This window comes from Thermobia domestica, chromosome 2 (assembly GCF_964235325.1).
Source record: "Thermobia domestica chromosome 2, izTheDome1.hap1.1, whole genome shotgun sequence".
Classification (NCBI taxonomy): domain Eukaryota; kingdom Metazoa; phylum Arthropoda; class Insecta; order Zygentoma; family Lepismatidae; genus Thermobia; species Thermobia domestica.
Window position 1 is genome coordinate 322,417,638 of NC_137455.1, and position 17,881 is coordinate 322,435,518.

The 17,881-nt window shown below is 35.2% G+C and overlaps 2 protein-coding genes across 4 annotated transcripts in view; one reads left to right on the top strand and one right to left on the bottom strand.

The window, feature by feature from the left end:
• The window catches only part of LOC145678660 (uncharacterized), a 363,281-nt gene that overhangs the window by 334,732 nt on the left and 10,668 nt on the right, over window positions 1–17,881 (bottom strand). The window lies entirely within an intron of this gene.
• The window catches only part of LOC145678662 (uncharacterized), a 54,570-nt gene that overhangs the window by 9,291 nt on the left and 27,398 nt on the right, over window positions 1–17,881 (top strand). The window contains exon 2 of one of the 2 annotated variants that reach the window (XM_081749044.1): window positions 14,907–15,043. The gene's annotated coding sequence lies outside the window, so the exon portion shown is untranslated. Of the gene's footprint in view, window positions 1–14,876; window positions 15,044–17,881 lie in introns of those variants that run through there. The other variant, XM_081749043.1, reaches the window with a different exon arrangement.

The window sequence follows — 17,881 nt, forward strand, 5'->3', positions numbered from 1 at the left end:
TAGCCTCAGTACTACAAAGGACACTAAGTTCAAATCAAGTAAGCAAGCATTATTGTTCCTATGTTATTGCTTTTACGATATTATTGTGCTTTATTTGTTGATACTATAAAAAATAGCGAATATATAGTTAGGAATATTATAAGACAATACTATACGATACATGAGATCAAGAAAGGTACATTGAGACAGTATTTATTATATTTTGCATAAATGATACTTATCCGTATAATTCACAGCAAGTATTATACATAATCAATCAAGATAAGTAATGCCATTATTCAGTTTCCACTACATTTGGATATATAATTCTATCAGCAATTTCTTACAATATAATGTAAAACTCTTTTCTGGGATATATACTGCAGCAAGCAATGTATGTACTTTAGTTTTCCGATACGATAGTTTCCTCTTAAAATAATTTCCGCCTGTCAAATGATCAACCATCTTCACTCCTTTCCGGTACGAAGTAAATGACCTATTAGGTTTCTTTCTGAGCGTGAATCTGTCCCATTTCGTATACCTGATTTTCCTGTACCGTTCGACGCTTTGCAATCATGGTTTTGTAAATATGCCGTGCAATCTCTCGCAATCGAGTACTCCACTATACGATCACCATTGTTTAAAATCTCATTTTTTCGAATACTTGTGTCCAAGAAATATCACTTTGAGAGAGTTTCCGAGACTTTTTCTACTACATCAACGTAGTATTTCAGACTGTAAATTTTCTCCTTTGTGTTGGCTTCTTAGTGGCCCGAAATCTCTAATCTTTTAGCATCATTGAACGTCCAGAGAGAACCACTTCAACCTAAGTTGCACTAACAACGGCTGGAAACTGATAGTCAGCTGCTGTTCTGCTACTTTTATCGAGAGATGGCAGCACGATCGATCATTTAATACGCAATCTACTGCATCTTATTTGTCGCCTTGTTATATTTATCGCAAAGTATACAGTTGTAGACTTACTGACGTTTTGCCTTTGTTTATTATAGTTAGTACGCTTAGTGATTTTTCTTAAAACTGAAATGTAATCACTTTTTAAAGCATAGGGCTTTGACATTTCCTGTCATCTTAATATTCCATATTAGTAACAAAACATTGCAAGACGTACATTAATGTATGAATTATAATATTCCTACAAAAGGAATTTAGGGGGTATTTCAATTGGACTTTTCAATTGCTGAGCTCATATTAAAACAATGTTACGAAATGGAGGATATTTAACGCAACCACAACGTACTTTCAATCATTTTGAATAAGTATTGATAATTCTAATTCTTTTCAATTTGCAAATACAAACTACAAGCATAAAAATAAATACTTTTAAATTGATGACTTCGGGCGTCTCACTCCCTAATAGATTCAGTTTGAGCACTATTTGTATTAAGCAGATGAAAAAAAATTACTAATTTTAACATTCTTTTTCTACAATAAGCATTTCAACTGCAATCTCACTACTTCAGATTGCCACATGTCTGTAAAAATTTGATCAAACAAAATAAGTAAAGCGATAATGTGTTTTATAAAATTTAATGAAATTTATGTTATGCATTTGAAAGGATTGTTAAAAAGAGTATACACATTTTTTGTATTTATTTGTTATTTATTGTACTTTCAAACATTGTATATGTAATTCTTATATATACGAGCATATATCAAAAAGTTATCAAGAGTCTACTTCTTGTATACAACAATTATAATGCCCTTGGATGATGAAAGTTTAAATATTTTAGGCATATTTACTTCTGAGGATACATCTTCCCGCTTGAATTTATGTTCTGCACAGTCATTCTTACATTTTTGCACAGTAATTTTAGGTGTGTTGTTACATGTGTTCATAGACGCATTGCAGGAGATCGATTCATCTGAAATATTCTGATTTCCATACTGTTTATTTCTATCCTTTTCACTATAGAATTTACACTTGTTTTGAGCAACCGTCATATCACACTTTCTTTGTTTCTTTCTTTTTTCGTGTTTCGATTCTGTTTCGGAGTTACGTTTTAGTTTTTTGCAAGCTTGCTTGATCATTCTATTTGCTTTCACATATTTTATATTTATTTTTCGCTTTAGCGATTTTAGTTTATTGTTGATACACGCAGAAATACCCAGTTCCTCTTGTGATGTGGTCGCAATCTTCGCAGTATGCCTTATACACAAACATTCTCTGTCGTTCTTGGATTTAATGTTTCCCGCGTTTTCCACAGCAAAAGAGTGGTTCTGAGCACTATATCCATCGTGAGGCAATTGCTCGTGTTTTGCGGATAAATCTGGTAGAACGTCAGTCATTAATTTACTGTGATTATCCGATAATACTAATATCTTGGGTGATTTAGAACAGTGACTGTATTTCTGTGTGCATTGTGTGTTGCTTTTGTGGATACCATTACATATACCACACGCATAGGTTTTAGGAAAACTTCCGTTTCGAATCTTTGGGAATGTTGATGGCTGTTGATCGGATGAAGCACTGTTTGGAAAGAAATCACGTAAGTGACACAATTCTCTTTTTGATAATATAATTAGATCTGATTCTGATAGTTGATTTATGTCTTGAATTAAATTCTCATGTTGAACTTTTGGTTTCTCATATTTAGATTCAAGCTCCTTTAAAATTCTACGCTTGAGTTCTTCAATACAGCAGTTGTATGTTTTATGAGCACCAAGTGTTAACATAATTTTTTTTTCGAGGCAAGCTATATTTTTAATCCAATTTCTGTGCATTCTTATACTATCTTTGGTTTGTAGTCGTATTGCTTGTAGCGACTGTTTTAATCGTTCTTGTTTCCCATCCAAGTTCAAGTGTTCTTCCTTTCGATTGCAATGGGTCGTTGATGTTCCTTTGATCAGTTTTTGTAAATCCTTCTCAGTCACTTGTTCTCTCTTCAACTGATCAATATTGTCCATGTCTCTATCAATCTTTACGGCAAATTTGGAAAATGTCACATGACTAAGGCTTCTTTGTTCCTTTTCTAATTTTGAAAAAAATTGCGAACTTTTAGGTCGCAAAAATATTTCTTTCATTAGCTCTTTTTCAGAGACCTTGTGTATAATTTCTGATTTTGTGCCAGTTTGATATATTCTTCTTTTACGAGATAAAAGTTGTCGTTCAGATCTTTTTGGAAAGCAAGTATGCAATGAAGAGCTTGTGGCTTTGGAGTGTACCTTATTTCTATATACTTGATAACGATTGCCATCATTATTTGTATAATGCATATTTCTTAATCTTCTGTTAACTTTGGCATTATGATCTTCTTCTAGCTGACATTCGCAAAGTGTATTCATTTGATCAAGTGATTTAGTTTCTAATGTCAAGACTTGGTCTGCCGAGTTTGAGCGAATTCTTTTAGTACATCCATTTTCCACACAATCAGTTGTAGTATATTTTCCATTATTCTCTCGAAGTAAACAGTTAGTGTTTCTATAGCATTTTGCATCGTTTTTCTCAGATCGAAATTGTGAAACTAATGAATTTACGATGGGATGCAGTTTCCCTTGGTGTTCACATCCTCCTAGCAAGTCACGTCTCATTTCTTGAATTTCGTGTTGTAAATTAGACGTGTGTGAAAGAACTGTTGTTTTATTTGGGGAATTTCTTAGTGTCGTGTCTATATCACTTAATGCTCGCTGAAGCTGAAGTAGTTTGCGTTTAGTTTTATCATCTATTTGATTTTTACTACTTTTACTCGTCCACCTAGTATCAAGGTTAGAAACATTCCGTGAAACCTTAAGATGTGGAAAACTTTTCCTGTTATTTACTGATAATGTTTGATCTAATATCAAAGCACTTCTCCCCTTTGTTTGATATTCTAAAATTTTATTAATAACCAATTGTGTATATACAGAAAGAAGGCGTTTTAGGTGCAATATCTTCTTGTTTATCTCTTCAGTACTTGTTTCTTCCATAGTTTTGCAATGATTTCTTGCTTTCAAACATGATAGATCGTCCTCTTTCATCACGTCTTTTAAATGTTGTTTACTGGAAAGTCCTATACATGAGTGGTTTCGACCATCAAAAGAAGAATTAATTCGGTTATACATTTGTTGATCATAACATATTTCATCATTTGGAGAGACGCAGTTTGCTGTAGAGTTTCTGTGCATGAAATATTCCCCTCTGTATTGTCTTCTTTTGCTTACATTTATATTTGATAAATCATTTATGCTTTCTTTACGATTACAGCATCTATCCGTGGAACATATACTTCCTTCAGATGAAAATGGGAGTTGCACGTAAGAAGAATTATCATATATGCAACTTTCCATATTTTGTACCGTGCTAAACTTCTTTTTATTTGTAATATACCTTCTATGATGTGTCGAATCAACAGCATTTAAAGCACAACTTCCATTTTGATTATCTTTTCCAGAGTACTTCTGAAAATTATTTATTTCTTCTTTGACTGTCGGATATCGAGTGTCTCGTAAAGTAAAAGCATTGAAATATTTCTTCGAAGTTGGAAATATTAGCCAAGATAACCCCTTGATGTGTTTTGCAAAGAAAGAAGGTGGTTTATTAGTTTTTGATTTGACATCGATTTTCTCATCATGTGCTGGTAACGATGTTGCTTTACTTACATCTGTCCCTTTTCTATGTAATATTGTTGCAACGCATTCTCCTTGACATTTCGAATCGTTCATTAGTGACTCGATGCATTCAGCAGATATGTTTCGTCTACCTAAGTCAATGGTCGATGTTTGTGAATTACTCTTACATTTGATATTTGAATGTAACTCTCGGTGACAAGAGTCTTTTAATAAAATGCCTACATTTTTGATATTTTCGTTTTGTTTCATTTGTTCTCGTAAAAATAAACCACTTTTGTTACAATTACATTTATCTTGTTTCAATATACCTAAAACAATGTCTTCGGTAGACTTATGATTTAAAATTTTCATTATAGTCGATCCATTTTCCATTATAGATCTTGGAGAGTTATCTTGAGATATATCTTGTTTACAAGTGTAATCTTCCTTTTCTGTACTCATATTTGTGGTTTGTTTCTTCGGAAATAGTTTCCTAGAAATGTTTATCCATTTTTGCATTTGTATCCTTATATAATTTAAATGTTTCTTGATTTATTCCATATGATTGTACCGAAAACAAATGGATTTTCACTTTTATTATTGCAATCTACTGTCAGAAATTTAACCTGTAATTAAAATGCGGTGTGTCATTACATGTGGAAATTTTAGTTGTTTCTATGTGCTTTTTCCATTAAAAAAAATACATCTAACTATTCTTTATATTTGTGATATTTTAATCCCTTGCTATGAACATTTTAAAAGTTGCGAAGTTTATGTTAGTACAATCAAAAAAAAAAAAACAATAGAAATAAATATAGAATTAATATAGCTTCATCGTACTTGCCAACTTTTCAACATTGGTCTGATGAAGAAAAGAATTGGGATATCAAAATGGAAATTGCCAGAGCTAATATCTGTTGCCATTGCTTTAATTTTTAGTTATATTTAATGTAAATTCTCCAATAAAGGCACATTTATAAATTAATTTAGAATTTCTCTGTTTCATTAAACTTTGTTACTTTTGAAAAAGATGTCATGATGTGGTCGAAATATAAGAAATATTAAAATAAATGTTATTAAAGAGGATTAAAATTATGTAGGCGCATGAGAGAATGATTCAAATTACCAAACAAAAAAAAAGTTTACATACCAATATACCCTCTCGTGGGAAAACTAAATATTCTTCAGACGTATCGGAACAAGCTTGTGTTTATTAGGTGTACCTCTCCTTTCTTTTTACTTATTACTGTGATATCGGCTGTTACAACTTACTACTTTTACTCCTTTAGTTAATATTGTTTGGACCCACTGAAGTTTGTGTTTGACTGTTTCTAATATGTCTTTCGCTTGGTATTTGTAATACAATATTTCTTTGGTAACATTTCCTGTTTCATTGCTATTTCTTGATGTATGACTTTTGTTACTTTGTTGTGTCTTTCCTTGTATTCAGTTTGTGTTATTATTTGGCACCTACTTGTGACATGTTGTATTATTTCTTGATATATTTAACATCTTCTGCATTTGTCATCTTATATTGCGATGTTTTTCAGGGTGCGTTTTGTGTAGTGTTTTGTATTTATTTACTGGTCTTGTATTCCTTGCTGAAGTTTTATGTTTCTGGATATAAGCTCCTATTTTCATCCACTAAAATGTCGTATCTCTATCTAGGGGAGACCGGGGCTGGTTGTCACAGTTTTTGGTTTTTGGAATGTAACTCCACAGGAAAGAAAGTTATGAAAGTATCGATTGTTCTAGGTTAACTTTGGTATCTCTTTCACACAATACCATGGTTTTCATTGATAAATGTTATTACGAAAGCGGAATTTTTGATGTTTGAAAAATGTCTTCCATATGTGACAACCTTCTCCGTCCCTGGGTTGGTTGTTTCACTGAACAGGGTCGGTTGTCCCAGCTATTTTAAAATAGAAAATACAGTAAATTTTAACTTTATTTCAAAAGTGCAGCAAGAAAACTCAGAAAATCGTTCATCCGTAAGAAATTTTAAACTATAAAACATAATACAAAACACATACTTTGTGCAAGGGCAGTTGTTTCAGGTATCAGATATCTTAAAATTGAACTTAACCTTTATTAGGACAATAATGAAAAAATATGCTTCAAGAAACCAGCAAATTGTATGCCTACAATAGTAATAAATATGAATTACACATAATACAGTTTGTAGGACAAATAATGCGTATTAGAATTTAAAGACAAAATAACTTGTGTTACTTAATTCATAGGCCTACTAAGGTAACTAAAATATAAGTATGAAATAAGAATAAAAGGCTGTGATTTAGCCCATTAATCAGATTCTGCGCAAGAAATAGAGGACTTATAGTTATGACAAATATAAGAACTAGATCCTGGATCATGGATACATTGGTCGTGCGACCATTCTTTACATTTAATACATTGCACCCAAACTTCTCTGGAGAAACTTATGATTCTAGAAAACTAAACAATAACATTCTTCTTCGTCACTTTCAGAGTCAATGTCATTGTCATGTACGGATTTTGTCCTTCTAGGCCTACCTCGTCCACCTGAATCGGCTGCAGATTTATATGAACTTTCATTTTCAGAAAATAACTGTTTTCTTGAAAGTTGTTGTGAAGTTTTATCCATTCTCTCTTTGGAGTTTTGTCCTTGTTTATTGGAAGTGTTGTCTGATTTTAATCCTTTCCTTTTATTTTGTGCTCTCTTTTCTTTTGTTCATTTTCCAATTTTCTTTTTACTGGAGTGTCTGTCAAGATAGAGATTTCTCTTGTAAGAGTGTTATTATTATTATTATTATTATTATTATTATTATTATTATTATTATTATTATTATTATTATTATTATTATTATTATTTGTACTAGCAGCTGTTCTGCTTTTTGTAGTGGTTGGCTTACTACATCATTAGGGCTTCCAACTGGACTGGTTATCTTCGGCCAAATTACGTAATTCTGGGTAGACCTATGTATTTCAGACTTCTTCGTAGGTTGAGGTTGATCGGTAGGATATGTCTGAATGTCAGGGTTGTCATCAGCCGAAAATTCAGGGTTAGGTCCAATGTCAGAATCAGTTTGATTGGAAGTATTATGAGGTAACTCCATTTGTGATTCTGGTCGATCAGTTACATACGATGGAAGGAAGTCGGCTTCAGAAAAAATATGTTCATTTTAAGGGTAAATGCCAGTGCACTGAAAACAAGGTTGAACGTTTGCTGGTGTCATAGCAAGATAGAGACCTGCACGGGCCGAATTTTTCGGCCCGAGCCCAATCCAGCCCGAATGTACGTAGGCCCGGCCCAGCCCGGGCCCGAAAAGTTTTGGAGATTTTCGGCCCGAGCCCGGCCCGACCCGATAAATATTTTAAATTTCTTGGCCCAAGGCCGGCCCGGGCCCGATAAATTTTAGAAGTTTCATTTTGTAACATTTTCACGGGCACACTTCTTCAACTTTTGCCTTTATTCTAATTATCGTTTAACGAATGTCAATAATTATTAAAGAATTGCAATTAATCGGCCCCAGCCCGGCCCGACCAGAAGAGAAGTCAGTGTCGGCCCGCCCAAGCCCGACCCGGCCCAAAGAAATAATAGAGTCGGCCCGCCCAAGCCCGCCCCACGGGCCGAGCTGGGTTTCGGGCCTCGGGCCAGGCCCGGCCCGTGCAGGTCTCTATAGCAAGGGGATAAGAAGTAGCCATTATCTTAGGGATGTCATAAGTAGTCATCATCTTACCAGGATTGTTCAGCGTCCAAGAGTCACAATGTACTTTTTTAGTGGTCCAAACACAGTTCAGTCTAAGAGCTGTAGATGGTGGGAACAATGTGGTGGGAACAATGACATCATTACACTGTGTTCCTTTGCGAAGTCAAGACCTTCAATGCTTAGGTGGGAAATATGGTTGTCCAGGAGAAGAAAACTGGTTTCTTAGGTGAGTATCGAATTACAGAAACTAAGTGTTGAAGAAATGTAACAAAACGTGATTCCGTCATCCATCCCGACGGATTAGCACATCCCTTGAAGGCTAGAGGTCCACGTGCAATAAAATGATCATTGAAGTAAATATGCAGAAAGACAAAGAAGGGTGGTATATGATTTCCGACTGCCGAAACTGCTGTAGCTAAAGTTACTAAGTTTCCCCTTTCGGTCAAAACCATGGCTCCCACATGCTTGAATCCTCTTCGAGCGATTACTTTGTATGGTCTGTGCACTTGTTACTCCTCTTTCATCCATATTCCAAATGTCTTGCGTCAAAAACTTGTGCTTCTTCAAGACATTAGAAAAATTGAGAAAAAATCGTTCTACATTTGTGGGGTTGAACGCTGAAGTACTTGCAAAACTAGTTGTCTCTGGTATACGAAGAGCTAGTTTAGGATGCCTCTTCAAAAAAAGCAGTCAACCAATCTGTACCAGCCATTTTATTTTCATGCCAATTTGATGTCGTTTTAAGTTTACTTGCTTCAGCAACTTGAAATGCCCATTTACGAACTTCTCTTGTACTCAATCTAAAGTAAATATCGTTGGCACGTAGCAAGTACGCAGTTAATTATTGTTCTGCGGCATCTGGAAAAACTTAGCGGTTTTTATGTATCCAACGGATATTGTTGGTGCAGATACATTCTTATCACTAAGATCACTGGCGGGGATTTTCTGTACGTATTGAGCTAAAGACCTATAATTCACATTAAAGTCTCTGGCAGCCTGTTAAATTGAATATCCTGCCAATTTAACACTGTTAGCTGCTGATAGCATAACATCGGGCGGGACTTCTTCTTTGTTGGTTGATATTTTGAAAATCCAAACCATTGTGCTCTGAAAAAAGTCACATGAAACAACCAACCCCATTCAGAGCGTGACAACCAACCCGACACTCCATGTTTGTTTTTGTACGATCTTCATGGAACATAGAACGAGATCCAAGAAATATAAATTATTAAAATTATAACATTATAAACAAACATTTATAATGCCTTATTGAAACTTCCAAGCTTCCTAGGTGAAAAGCAAAATACGACGCACAATCTAAGCCACAAAATTACTTGAACACTCTCAAAACTCTTTTTATTGTGTTACACAAATACTTCTGGTATCTTCCTCCTACAACTAACTCATAATGCACTCTGGATAATTACACGTCACCGAAGAGAGGCACAGATTCACGCGTCGTCTATAAACTGAATAATTGCTGTTGTGACAACCAACCCTTGTGACAACCAGCCCCGGTCTCCCCTACATGGCGATGATTTCCTGTGTTCTGCACGTGCCTGTGGATGACACACATGATTTGCGGCTGTACAGATTGGTCCTTCTGACTAAGCAACAAGCCTACGTATATATAGCCTTGTACAGAAAAATCTTGTGTGCAATATACAATCCTGTTAAATTTCGCCTTTCCGGATTTTCTAGTTTAAAAATCGACTTTTTTTCTCTCAGTGTTACTGAAACTCCTTTCAGAACTTAAAAAAAAAAAAAAAGATTTATGAAATGAAAATCTTTCAAAATGAAATCTTTGAGTTTTACGTCCCACGGTTATGCCGGTTAGGCTAAAGGAGACGGTAATGATGAGTAATAAATGAAATGTGGAATGAAGAAAGTGGGAGAACCCCGAGAAAACCCACGCACACGGTGTTTGTACACCATAAAGTTCACTTGGCGGAGATCGAACCCGGGACCCCAAGCACCAGAGGTGAACGCTCTACCACTGAGCCACCGCGGCCCCTGAAAATCTTTCAGTTTAGCGTTTCATGATTATACTCTTTAGGCTAATAGTGACAATGACTAAGGCAAGTGAATGATGGTGAAATAATTGGAACGAAAAGGAAGTACCCAAGAAAACTTCCGGACACTATGTGCACCACAATCTTACTTAGCCGGGGATCGAATCAGGCACTTCACGCGCAAAAGGTAAGTGCTCTACTACTGAGCTACCGTGTCCCCTCTTAGAAAATTCATGTCAAAGGCAATAAATAACTCTCATAATGAAAAAGATATTAAGTATTAACTTTTCCATGTACTGCCCGCTCACCACGAGAAAATCTGTTACGTATTTGTATCACTTGTTCCCGAGCTGTCGATTGAAAAAAAATGAAATGAAATCTTTGAGTTTTACGTCCTACGGTTATGCCGGTTAGGCTAAAGTAGACAGACGGTGATGATGAGTAATGAATGAAATGGTGGAATGAAGAAAGTGGGAGAACCCCGAGAAAACCCACGCACACGGTGTTTCTCCACCACAAAGTTCACTTGGGGGGCTGGGATCGAAACTGGGACCTCTAGCACCAGAGGTGAATGCTCTAGTACTGAGCCACCGCGGCCCAGCTGTCGATTGGAGTGGTTAGTGGGTGGCCGTTTCATTCGGACAGCATTTTTGGCGATCCCAAACATTTCAGCATTCTTGCCAATTTGATGTCGAGAACAGAACCCAAACAACCCCTGCGGGCTTCTAACCCGTTCCTACTACTACTACAACTACTACTACATTAGCTGTGGATCTATATAGTACAAGGGCAACGTACTACTACTACATTTGCTGTGGATCTATATAGTATAAGGGCAAACTTATTTTAATGAAAGAAGTTTAATGAAAATTTTAAAAAAATGATCGTTAAATCACTTTTTGAATATTATTTTTAATCTTATTTTAACGAAAGAAGTGTTATAAAAATTTTTAAAAGTAGTAAAAAAAACTGTCCGTAGGCAGGATTTGAACCCACACCAAAAATATTTTCTTTAGTAGCATGTTGCGCTAACCTACTCGGCTACCAGAGCCGACAGCATTTGCCGTTTACTTTGTGCTATATGTAAATCATGTCTTGTGATATCGTATCTGTATCGACCAATCAGATCAGAGGATATCTGAAACGTTTGGGATCCGCAAATATGCATTCGGGCACAAGACATCATGTGATGAAGAAGCTGTTTACAAAGCAGATTCAGTGTTGCCACATTATGTACGTGCAATTCTGACGTAATATCCATGGGCGGCGATTAGGGGGGGCACGAGGGGGCAGTTGCCCCCCCTTACTTTTTTGAAGTGCCCTAATTTATATAATTTCATTTGGAAATGTAAACAGGGTGTCCATACAATTTAGAGAAAACATCTCTGACTTTTTCCTGACTTTCCATGACAAAAGTTGCAGATTTCCCTGACCCCTGAATAACTTAAAAATATAGAAGAAAGAAAGAAACCCCAGCCTCCACATTCCCCATAGTTGGCCTTGTTCTATTCCACTTCTGTTTCTTTCTTTTTCAATTTTCTTTCCAAAGGAATGTAAATTTACAAATATGTGCATTAGGCCATTATTGATTAGGCCTACATATTACACAAAATGTAAAGTTACAAACGAAAGTGTACAGTATACAGAGTACTTAAGATATGAAAAACATTACACATTATAATGCCAATTACACAGCATTATAATATTGCCTATAGCAATAAACAGTTCATACATGATTTTACTGATTATTAAAAAAAAAAAAAAAAACACACACACATTATGTAACACATACTTTTGCTGGTGCAGTTGTTAAATGCAACAATTTAGAAATTTGTTTTCATATTTTCTCGCATAGTTTTCTTCTCATTGATCTGAATGTCCTTGTCTTCGCAGATTAATTTTCTTTTTTTCCTCCAGCTCCTTTAGTTGTTGCTGAATTTCTCGTTTATCTCTCCTCTTCTCGTCTCCAGCATTTATTTCTTTTCTTTTCCAAATACACCTGATATTGCCTTATTGAACTTCTCACTGAATTTATCATGCCACTTGTAATTATTAATCCTGATGATCCACCTATTCTCATCATAGAATCATATATGATCCGTTGAGCCACCAGAGATTCTTCTTGTAAGTTGTCAACAATGAGAATTTTATTTATTGTGAAACCACTTTCAAAAAATGCGTTTCCGTGAAAGAAGATAAAACACATTTCATAACTGACCATAAGTCAACGAAGTTCTTCTCATTTCCTAAGACTAAGTTAAAAAAAAAAAAAAAAAAAAAAAAAACTCATCAGGTCCAATACCATCTCTATCATTGACTATGAATTCATTCGAGTGTTCCTTAAAATTCTTCCGTCTGAGCTTTCACTGTGAGCTGGAGATACTATTTCTTTGCGTTCTCAGCCACTTTCCAGATATCCTCTTGGCACCATGCAATTCTTCTAGAACAGCGTCTACCCTTTTTGAGCAAATATGCCAGGATGTAGTTAGATGTGTTTTTCGCAGAAAATTAGTTTCAACGACTATATCAGAGAACACTGACTCCCTCAATATCACCATTGAGAACATTATGTTTTGCATCCAGTAATAGTAAAGAAATCAACCCTATTTCACAAATTCAATAATTGAACAATGGACCTAAATCGATTTTCTCCTGACTTTCCCTGACCAATCTGCCATTTCCCTGACTTCACCTGATACATTTTTACTTCCCTGACCTTTCCCTGACTTTCACTTATTTTTCAGAATATGGACACCCTGGTAAAAGTTTTGTATGTATTACTGTTCCATAGAAAAAAATAGTACCATATGATATTTGCCGTTGCGTGAGTACATATTGGTTATTTGTCTTCCCATGGAGTTAAGAAAGCTACAGGAATTGCTTTTTAATTGCAATTCAAAGCAATTAATATTGCAATTGCATATTTCTTTAAATGTCATAGCATATGCTTGCAGTACTTACTGTACTTCATTTTTTAAGACTAAAAACATTCATTTAATGACCTGTGTGGAATTAAAAGTATAAATTGTTCATTAATTCCCAGTTTCAATATAACTTGTGCAAAACAAGCGTCATTATTCATTACTATTATGATTAATATTATCCCTTCTATTTATTTATTTTGCAAATTTATTAAATAATCTGATCACACAATTTTCCAGACAGAATTTTAAGATGTTCATGAACAAGAACTCAAATCTTTTCTTACACTTTCGTTGTTTAAGAGTATAAAGGGCTAGTACTTACCTGTATTGCTCTTATGAATTTACTTAATAAAATAGAAATAGAATATACGGCATTTTAAGTGAAAAAAGATAGTATCCTATTAGTTATACAACCTTTCATGAAACAGTGTTAGAAAAAAATCAGGAAATCTAACATTGATATACAATTGTTCAGATCATGTCTTGTCCCCCCCCCCACTTCTAACGTCCAACCGCCGCCACTGGTAATATCTGTAGCTAAAGACGTAAAAAAGACTAATAACGTAGACGTAGCAAAAAAATATTGCATTCAATATAATCAATATCAAAACCACTAATAAATAAAACACAAACTGGAATATAATACAATTGTATCATAATGCAATTGTAATAATAGCGAAATCGACACAAGCACTGAAATGTTGAAATGTCAACTCTGAGAGAATAAACATCTACTAAATTTATAATAGCGTGCTCCTCTTAGAGCCTTTCTAACACCCTGACTGTTCTCTTCAAATTTACCGTTCTTGGAAATCAGTAGAATAAATAATTATTCCTTTTTCAATAATAATCTCTTTCAACCATTATGTTCATATGTATAGTTTCTGAATTACATTAATATAGAACATTGTACTGTACACAAAAAGCACTAGCTCATTATTTGAAATTACGATTGTGGTTCCCGATTGATGATATATATAGACCTAACACCCATCTAATGTATATCGTTGCATGAGAACCAGAGGAACGTAACTCCAAAAATGCGGTTTTCGTTTTCTTCATGTTCGGACATAATTTTGAAAGCCCCACTTGCTGTAAATGGAACGTAACGCCATCTGTTCTCCTTGTCGATCATCTGTTGTAATGTAGCTCAATTACCATCTTATTAAAAACACATCTTTCTAAGAAAATAATATTTTTGTCCTCTCACCTGCAAACCTACGAAAATGGAGTTATGTCCCTCTGGTTCTCATGTGACGATATGTAAATATTAGGGATGAGCAAAACGGGTTTTTATAAAAACTCATTTCCAAACTATGTAGCTAACAAGGAAGGGAAAAAGTTTTTGGTAAAAAAAATGAAACCGGTTTTTGAAAGCAAACCGAACCGGTTTGTGAAAAAAATGTTTTTATATAGAAAACCGAACCTTATTTTTTATTGTTTTGGGAAGTTTTCATAATTTTTTTTAAAAAAAAACGAAAATAAACACAAAAAACGTTCTTATGTCCACCGTTAGTAAATCAAATGACACCTGCCCGTAATGCCTATGTTGGCACATGAATTTTAAAAGGATTTTGTAGCGTTAACTGTCACTTAAATATTTGCAAATAAACAAAATAAAAAAGAAAATTTAGTAAAGTAGTGCCCCTCATTATGTTCTTAGTAAATTTAATACTATCTCAATATCGTAGTCATTGTTGAAATGTTACTAGAGTAACTTTAACTAATAGTAGTAATTTGTTTTTCTCATATAGAAGTATTGACAACACCACAAACAAAGGAAAAATTCAATTAATACTTATATTTCTGGAGAATGGGAGACAGGAAATTGAAATTATCCGTAGTTGCTATCAATTCAACTGAAATAACATAGTTTAATCTTTCTCTAAATGTAAGTATCATTTCCTTTGTTTCTTGCATGGACATTTTGTGTAGTATACTAGCGATTCCATAACCTAGTTTTCTAGCGTTGAGAAATATAGATATCGCCTTTTTTTTTTAATTAAGATATTTTTATTCATTTCTTTTTTATTAAGAAATCTTTATTATGCTAGAAACCAAGTAAGATTTAAGAATATGCATTAGTGGCGTACACAGAAAATTATTAGGGGAGGTTCAAGAAATCGCTTTAAGGGGGCACGGTGGCTCAGTGGTAGAATGCTTACCGCTGGTGCAGCAGGTGCCTGGTTTGATACCTTCCCAAATAAGTTTGTGGTGGACAACATCGTGCCTGTGGGTTTTCTCGTGATGCTCCCGTTTCCTCCCAAATTTCATTCCACCAATTCTCCCATCATCATTTACTTCCCTTAATCATCGTCTCCCTCAGCCTAAAAGGCATAATCGTGGGACGTTAAACTGAAAGTTTCATTCCATTTTTTAATTCATATCGCTTTGGGATATACGCGATGTTTTGTTCATACCTATTTTTCCATTGTATGTTGTAGAAAAGGGGAGTTAAAACTATCATTATTTACAATAATAATATCATGTGATAAGATCAAGAAGTTTGACACGGTTTGGGGAACGACGCTTGTTGGAGAGATCAATATGAAGTATAAAGTTCTAGTTGGAGGAACCTATTTGGGAAAGAGACCTTTGAATAGACAGAAGGAAGTAACACGATAACGTAAAGAAGATCTGAAGGAAAGTGACAATAATCTTCATTGTATCAATAAACTTGGCCAAGTGCGGATCTATCATATAATCACAATGTCAAGTGCCTTTCTATTACAAATCCAAGAAAAATATTTAAAAAAAAAAAAAAAAAAAGCTGTGTGTATATGTTCTTATATAGTATCGAATGTTATTAGTTATTTTAATATAAAGCCTGGAACTCTGCGGTTTATGAAAAAAAAATGATAATAGCGTGAAATCATAACGCCGCCCATTTCTTCGGCTTCCCTCGATCTTTCGTCGTCCTATAGTTCAAACCTCATACGCGTGCATAAGGATAAGATGCTATATGTTCGTTCAATTGACTAATTCATTGGTTGTAGTTTAATGGGAACGTTAGCAGGTAGGCTATTTGTCCCAGTTAAGGTAAGACCAAAGGCAAGCACATGTTGCGCATTGAAAATTCACATCAAAAGTTGCATAAGATATTTAAACAAAGGTAACGAAATGGCTTAAAGAATGAAAAACAAAACAGAAAAAAATATATAACGAGAAAGTATCTCTAAAAGAGCAATAATAACAACACATAGAATGTTTTATAAAAGAAAAACCTTAGAGAACATTAATTATGCCAGTGCACTGCAGTGGTCGCTATATTTCTGAACCTTCTGAGCTACCTTACCGTTTTTAAATCCTACTGTGAGCTACCAACCAAAAGAACTCCAATTAAAAAAAAAATCTAAAATTTGTTTATTGCCTATAAACCTTACATTTGTTTATTGCCCAAGGTTGGCCGGAGCGTTAAGCCTACGGTCACAGTGCATCCGATTCTTCACTGGCGATTACGGCCGACTGGTCGGCCGACCGCGTCTGTCGACTGCTTGGTACCACTGCAACCGATCCGTCGTCAGTCTGTCTTCTTGTGGGATACAGTATGGACGAGGAATCGCTGCTATTAGAAACTCCTGTGTTAAAAATATTACTTTTAGAGAAAGATAGGAGCGAATATGTAAATACTATTTTTCAAGAAAGAGAGAAATATGGCGAGTTTCACACGCTATTTCCAAAGTTGGTGGAGCAGCCACAGAAGTTTGTTTTCAGTACTTCAGAATGGAACAGGATACATTTTGGCACATCTTACAAAAGATCAGAGGATGCATAGAGGACAAAGTAATTTTCAAAAATGTATATCAGCGGAAGAATGGCTTGCTGTAACATGTAAATGGGAGTCTTAATACTTGCGATGAGTTTTAAAGCACCCGCTAGTCTGGCGTAGTCTGACGACAAAAACAAAATATTTTTTTTTCCTATCGGTAGTCGGTAGAAGTCGGCCGTAGTCGCCAAACCATGTCGGCGCCAGTCTGAGCACGTACACTTCTCTCTAGTGTTGTCACGAGACGAGACTTCAGGCTGTCTCGTCTCGTGCAAAGCATGTCTCGTCTCGAAACAAATTGCTCGTCCCGTCTCGTGTCTCGTCTCGAGAGGTTCTGTCCCGTCTCGTCTCGTCTCGTCTGTCTCGTTTTGTCTCGTCTTGTCTCGTAAAAAATATAGCAGCATACCATGGGAACGAAAGTAAAATGTAGCAGGCTGCACCATGCTAATCAAGATACAACTAACAAGGGAAGAGAGAGAGATTATATATCGAAGTGGAAGATGGTTTATATACCAATCGAAAGCACTAATGACGCCTATTACGAAACTGTAATAAAAATTTTCCGAATGCATACTGTGCGAGTTATATGAATATACAGGGTGTCCAGAAAATCCGTTTCCACCCCTTGAAATCGCAAACGATGAGACAGATGCCAAAACTGGAAAACACGTTTTTGATCATTAAAAAGTACAATGTATCAAAGTAAACATTGTTATCCCAGGGCCACCCGCAGAGTTCCAGGCGGGGTCCAACTCAAAAATTACAAAAGGTAAGAGGGTCAAGTAGTATATCGTTCGAAACTTCTTGGGAAATGAAAGAAGACGAACAAGTCCCAACTCTCTAAAATTACCCTGTGCAAAATGGCGGCCGGTCAAACTGTCAGCAAAAACGTCATTGTAGAGTCTATGGCCAGCCTTCAAAGAAAGAAAAAAAACTGAAACGGTAAGACAGATGTCAAAAAAG